The sequence below is a fragment of the Oncorhynchus nerka genome, linkage group LG14, assembly GCF_034236695.1.
Source record: "Oncorhynchus nerka isolate Pitt River linkage group LG14, Oner_Uvic_2.0, whole genome shotgun sequence".
NCBI lineage: Eukaryota > Metazoa > Chordata > Actinopteri > Salmoniformes > Salmonidae > Oncorhynchus > Oncorhynchus nerka.
This window is the reverse complement of record NC_088409.1, coordinates 39,710,527-39,717,989: the sequence shown is the minus strand read 5'-3', so window position 1 is coordinate 39,717,989 and position 7,463 is coordinate 39,710,527.

Genomic DNA, 7,463 nt, shown 5'->3' with positions numbered 1-7,463 from the left:
CTCTTTGTGTGTGAGTTTTTATCTGCCTCCTGTTTTGGGTATTTTGCTTTAGGAGAAGCAGCTAGCAGACATTAGGGTCTCAGTATTCTATGGCTTCTGGTAGATCATGTTGCTTCCACCTCTCATGTAGCCCCAGATCAGTGATCATGGAGGAAAGGACAGGAGAGGTAGCTAGTTAAAACTAATGAGACACCACTTTGCCTCGGACAATATGAGGCATCATCAAAGTGGTAAGCATGCCTTTTTGGTTTAAATCAAGACACTGGAAGAATTTCCAAGGGATGGACTGAATGGAGAATAGTGTATTTAGAAGACACACAAACCTTTCATTGACCTCAACACAAGATTTCTATGAATGTTCTAGTCATGCATGCATGGTCGGCATGTAGTAAAGAGGACTGAAGGTTTGTCCATTAAAAAAATAAAGTTTATTGCGTGCCGTGCTAAACTAAAAGAGAAGAAAAGGAAATAAGAGTACATTTGGAACACATCCCCCTACCCCACGGCAATAGTAACTGTGGTCGGTCTTTTATCCTCAGTTTATCCTGCACCATTTCCTCATGAGCGTCTGCTCATTGAAAAAGTGAATAATTCAGTACAGACTGCAGGCTCTGTACAACCAAACCCACAGTCTAGTGTATCTACAGCAGCATAACATACCTGTTTTCCTCCTGGTCAAGTAAAACAATGGTTTTGGCCAGTGTAAAAATACTAGACACCACCTTACTCTGGTTTCAGAGTAAGGCACGTACAGGTAACTGCCAAAATAAAGGAAACACCATAAAGGGGTTGAGTGGACCTAACCCATAACAGAGCCGCTAGAACCCTCGTTTACTTCTTTCCTTTATTTTGGCAGTTGCCTGTATGTAGACCTACAAGGCACAATCATAAACAAGCTCTATTATAATGTAATCGTTAAGCTAGCTAGCACAGCTGAGCTATTCATGTTTCTGACCTAGCATTTATTTGGTTTATTTCAAGACTAGCTGGACTGTAGCCATTACCATTTGCCTATAAACTTTCTCCTGTTTGTGAATCTTCTGCATTAGCAAACAAGAACTGGCGTCTGAGTTTGTAGCGTAGCCTACGTGCTCTTTGTCAAACCGAAAACATCCTATGCTCTCACCTTCTGACTCAATGGTTTTCGCTTTAACGTAGCATGGGCTATTTGCTCTCTCTCCAACATCCTATTATTACTATCAGGGAAACTGAACAATCAGATGTTGACACAGCAAGTTCCACTGCCCCAGCTAGTATGACTTAGGGATGGTACTTTTTTGGACTGACTGAGTGGGTGAAAACCGACTTACTGGGCTTCCCTAAACCTAACTGGACCTCAACTGGTTGGTAATGTGAGTAACACGTTATTGGTTTATGGTGTTGTCGAACATTGTGAAATTAAATACTTTTGGGTGAAGTCACCCTTGAGACACGCAAACATTGGTGCTATTCATGTTCCTAAACAAACATGGGATATAAATGTCTTAAACTCAGTTGGCAACATGTTGCCTCAAAACAGAATGGCTCTGGACCTTACAACTCTCCCTCTCTTTCACTGTCACAGACACACACACTCTGGCTGTGTGATGGGAGTAAATAGAGCTAAGCGATAGTTTACACACAAAAGTGTCAGTTGTATTTAGCGTCTCCATCTGCAAGTTAATGTTCTCTCCACAAGACTCTTTCGTTATGTGTGTCTTAGTTTCTATCAATGAAACCGTAGACGAAACAGACCCCCCGACACACACGCATACGCACACAACGAAATACCAACTTGTGAGTTCCCTTCCAGGCTGACGCCATCATGAGGATGTTTCCGGAAAACAAACCCTGGCTTTGCCATAAATATACTGTAACAAGGACAGCATTACGCAAGCAGAAGGGGGGGTCATCAAACTCAATGGGATGTGATGCATCTCTCTCTGCCTCATAGAACTTCCCGAACCTGTCCCCTTTAGCCCATCTTGAAAGGAAGTCGACCCCATTTTAGGACAAAAACAGAAACCAGATGAGGACCAGATGAGGACCAGAAGAGGCGAGCCGTAGTTACAGATAAGGACCAGAACACATGGTGACCGGGTCATATGGACCGCAGAGAAGGGAGAAATTATGAGCAGTACAGTACAGTTGGTCACTTGAACACATGGACATACCGCTGTGCAACTAGCATCTGGGAACCAAGGGGAACTGTGGTTGAATACAAAGGAGCAGCAAATGAAGCTCATCTGTCCCAATGAAGCTAGAGGCTGAACAAAGATGGCTACAGTGATGTAGTGCTGAGTCACCGCCATCGTGCATAGGTGGCATGCATCTGCATATGTGTGCAAGTATGTGAGTGTGTGTCTGTGCGTGGTGCAGATTTATCACAGATGTATATATTTAACCTTTATTTAACGAGGCAAGTCAGTTAATAACAAATTCTTATCTACAATGACGGTCTACCCCGGCCAAACCCTCCCCTAACCCAGACGGCACTGGGCCAATTGTGCGCCGCCCTGTGGGATACACCAGGCTTGAAAAGATTTGCTGAGTAACTTTCTCTTGCTGAGACACCCCAAAAAATGTATTTATATGAATGAACATCTTTACATAATCATGAGAAAGGAATCTTCTAGTCCCTTATGGGACTAGTGGCCCACAGATTTCCACAGTGTTGTCATCGGCCCTATCCAGATGACACAGATGGAGTAAGGATGGGAATGGGAGTGAGTTGTTCGGGCATTATAGCAATTAGTGTTCTGCTGTGTGAATTTACGAGCCACGTGTGAAGCCCTCCGATTAAGAATTATGATTACCTTCCCTCGCTTCCTGCCACCAAACACTGCTCCTTTTGCCTCCCTCCCTCGATCCTGGCTCAGAACCTGTATGTGACACACACTCTCTCTCTCTCTCTCTCTTTCTCTCTCCATACCACATCATATGCACATATGCAAACAATATCCTTGCTACTTCAATGAGAGAGGTTATGTATTATGTGTGACTGTAACTGTGTTTGAAGGGGGCTTATAGCTGGTGCTATATATCAATGTGGGTGAATGTACTGTGAGCATGTATTGGTTCTGTGAGCAGGGCCTAAAATTAACACATGCCACCTGCCAAATGCAGGTAGATTTTGGCATTGGTGGGTAAAATGTCTATTTCACCAGCCAAGTTGGAGGGTGGTCAGGGGTCCAAAGTGCGAGCATTTCAATCGCATTTGTGAATATAAATAGTAAATGATGATCACATTTATAGCTAAATAAATGTTGCAGTAGTTGTTTTAAAAGTATTTATTCTGTTTTGTTAAATTTCATAGCTGGTAAATTAATTGCACAAAGTCAAAGAACTACGATCCAGCTGATTCAAATAATCAAAGCATGATGACTAGTTGGTTATTTGAATCAGCTGTGTAGAGCACTGCGCTGGACCGACTGTGGGAAACTCTGCTTTTGCTTATCCCACCTCGCGCTGCAACACTGCCTGGCTGAGGGCTGTGTGCACTTTAAGAGCTGAGTGAAAGATTCCTTTTTAGAAGCGTTGCGCACAGGCATAAAAATGTGTCTAATTTACTTGGAACGCACGTCAACTGAAATAATATTTTGTTCTTGTGTTTCTTGGCTATTCACATTGTTTTGTTCACAAGCCACGTTGTTTTTAAATGTTTGCGTTTCAACTGCTAAAGAGAAGACAACGCAACTATTAGTCCGATTCTCAATCTCACAGGTACATGAATCTGTAGTCACGTTACCACGTTAACCTCCCACCTTTTCTGTTCGATTTTTTTGTTGGTCAAAATAACGTTAATGAAAATATGTAATTCATTGTTATTTTAATATGTTGGTAATAGTTTTGTAAAAGCAATTAGGCAAGCGAGGCAGTGCTGTATCATGAATATAGTCACATGCAGATGAAGCCCGACGCGATAGACAAGGGCCAGTCAACCCATCTACCTGCGACTGTATTTATGATACAGAATCCCCTTTTGTTCCCCAAGGCTTAATTATCCACCTCATTTTCGAAAGGTGCAATAGGCACAGCCAAACAACGGAAGTGATGTATTTTTATTTTTTATTAACAAACAAATATCAACAATGTTCACTAATAAAACAAGTTTTAATTGCCTTTTTGTTTTTCATTTTAGTTGAAGTAGTGCCATACTGTTTAAATGTATTTATAAAGTGAACAAAGTTAGGTTTTGAATTAGGTCATTTGCATTTGTTAAAGGGGTATGTGAACATTTTTGTCTCATCTGTGATATTTATAGGCTCAGGTCACAGAAAATGATATGAAATTAAACAATATACCACATTAATTTTCATTAGTAATACATTTATTGTTTTAGAAACATTACAAAGCATGCTCATCTGTGTTCTTGTTTTATTGGTGTAATTATTGTTGATTTTTATTTATTTTGGCTGGTAAAAAATCTGAGTGGCTGGTAGATTTTTAAAATCTACCTAACACAGTGGCTGGTGGACCAAAAAGTGAATTTTAGCCCCTGTTTGTGAGTGCATTTTACAAAACTTTTCATGTACTCAGATGGGCCGGAGAAAAAGTCCCAATGGACTAAATATAAATATTTACATCATTGCATTTAGTTTATTTCAGGAAGTTTTTCCAAAATACTGTAAACAGTAGGGGTGAAATGGTTCACAAAACTCACAGTTCGGTATGGTTTCGATACATCGACAAAATAAATGCCTGAGAAATATGTCATTTGTATTTAGATTTTCCATTTATTATAATAGTAAACATGGGAAGCTTGAATTCCCAGGAGCATATGGAAACAAAGGGACAACAAAAAAACACCAGTGCCTGCCTTAAAACATGAAAAAAATAGTCATTTAAAACAGAACTTCAACAACAGTGCATAGTCCAGCAGCATATATCAACATTACGTTACATAGCAGTGGCTTAAACAAAATAGGACCACTTGAGACTGATTACTTGATTTAAAAAAAAATGTAATCAGTTTTTCTTTAAGAAGATTAGTCTTTCCACATGAGTTTACACTGCAGTGAGCACAGATCGGCTTACTGTGACAATGTCAGCCGCTGTGGAGAATACCATCTCGCTAGGGACAGAGGTCCCAGGCACAGCCAGGTAGCTGTGGAGAATACCATCTCGCTAGGGACAGAGGTCCCAGGCACAGCCAGGTAGCTGTGGAGAATACCATCTCGCTAGGGACAGAGGTCCCAGGCACAGCCAGGTAGCTGTGGAGAATACCATCTCGCTAGGGACAGAGGTCCCAGGCACAGCCAGGTAGCTGTGGAGAATACCATCTCGCTAGGGACAGAGGTCCCAGGCTCAGCCAGGTAGCGCCTTGCTAACATGGCAACATGAAGGTATATTAACTCTTTGGTCTTCCACCATGTAAGTGGATCAGCATCCAGGGGAATACAGTCCACTTCCCTGTATGAGGTCACCTCCTTTTCTGGAGTAGAACCCCTGTAGTCTGCCATCTCTGGAGAGGGGTTGGCTCCTGTGGCTTGACCCTGCAGAATTAAATTAGATGACAATTACTCTCTCTGAAGTGGCTTTAAAAATATGATTTGTTAGAAATATATATCAGACACTATTATGACAATTACAATTATTACCTTATAATGAATTGTTAAATTCCTAATTAATAAAATAATGAATGTCACATTAACAAAATAAATACAACACCTGTTGTGTATTGGTCACAATCTCTGCTGTGAGTTCATTGTAGACTCTCAGACGAGCAGCAGCATCCAGGTGCAGCAGGGACTTGAACCGGGGGTCCAAAGTGGTGCTCTTGTGTAAGAAGTCTTGGACACCAGGGTCAGCATATCTAGGCTCCAGGTTAACTCTAATAGCCGTCTTGACATCCCTTACTGCGGGGTCATCTTCATCAGATGCCACCATTGATTTCAGGATCATTGTTTTCATAGGCAGGACCATGGAAACTGATGGAAGGCTCTCAGTGCATATCAGTGTTGTGACTGTTTTGGGAGGTTTGCACACTTTGATAATTTACTCTGCTAGTCTTCTGTCATTTTCAGACAAGGTCACAATATCTTTGACATTCTTCCTCGCGGCTTGATCAGTCAGTGTAGAATACACCGCAACTTTCTGCTCAAGGTACCTCTCAACCATGTCATGGCTTGAATTCCATCTAGTAGGGACATCTTGGACTAGTTTGTAGTTTGGCAGCTCCAGCATCTCCTGTTTTGTCTTGAAAACATGTGCAGCAGTTGCGCTTTTATGACAGAAGGATACCACCTTCCTGATCTTTGCTAGGAGGCGAGAGATTGGATCCACTGACATTTTTTTTGAGATGCTAGATTAATAATGTGAGCAAAGCATCCTATATGTTGAACCAATCCAGCTAGTGCAACTGCATTTACAATATTTTTTTGCGTTGTCAGTGGTCACAGGAATCGTTACATTATTCCTCTCCAACTTCCACACTGCAACTACTGCCCTTAGCTCTTCCCCAAAGTTTACACTGGTGTGACTACTCTCAATGGGACGTGTTTGAAAGACATGGCTTTGTAATCCCCATTCTAACGTAATGAAATGAACCGTTACAGTAAGGTAGCTCTCTGTAGCTCTAGACGTCCAACTGTCTGTTGTTAGAGCAACAGACCGCGTTTCTGACAACTCGCTCTCAAGTTTTTGTTTGTTTGTATAAAGCAGGCTTTAATGTCTGGGCCAAATGTGTACGGGAAGGAATAGTGAAGCGCGCTCGACCACTTTAAACATGTTTGTGAACCCCGCATTATCTACCACGGATATGGGTCGCATTACATGCTGCTATGAATTTTGCTATCGCTGCGTTGATTTCTTTAGCCCTACCGGAGTCAGACGCATAATGCTGTCTGAAGGCTGTGGGGAGAAGTGTTTGCCGTTTCATTTTTTCGCCTAGTCCCACGGATTGGCACTTTGAGGTGTCGGCGCAAATGAGGAGTCATGTTACTTGTATTACCACTCTAATAGGCTATCTGCAAAATGAACTGAGCCTATATATTGTAGATGTTTTATCCACCACTCGTTGGTAATCCCCGTTATAGTTTACAGGGAAACCGAAATGTTCCCATGCGGCAGACCTGAATGATACTGGGCCGTCTTCTTGTTCTGGCTCGCCATGTTGCTCCTTTGCATTTAGCTAACTGCTAATTCCTTCATAAGGTAATTGCTGCTACAACGGTCTCGGCTCTGTTGGAGTGAAAAAACGAATGAGCGGAGCTGCAGACAACTATAAACAACTTACTATGTGGACATTTTTCCCACGTTAATTTATACGCCACTGGTTTATGCAAAAAATTGTTTTTACAATTAAATATCTATATTTTTCTAGCAATAATATATTATTCATGTATTGTTCGGTTCGCAGTGCGTCCCGAACCGTGCAATGTGGACCCTATACCAGACGGTTCAATACGAATACACATACCGTTTCACCCCTAGTAAGCAGTGAATCAACATTTTACATTTTTTGTCACACACACACACGGGCT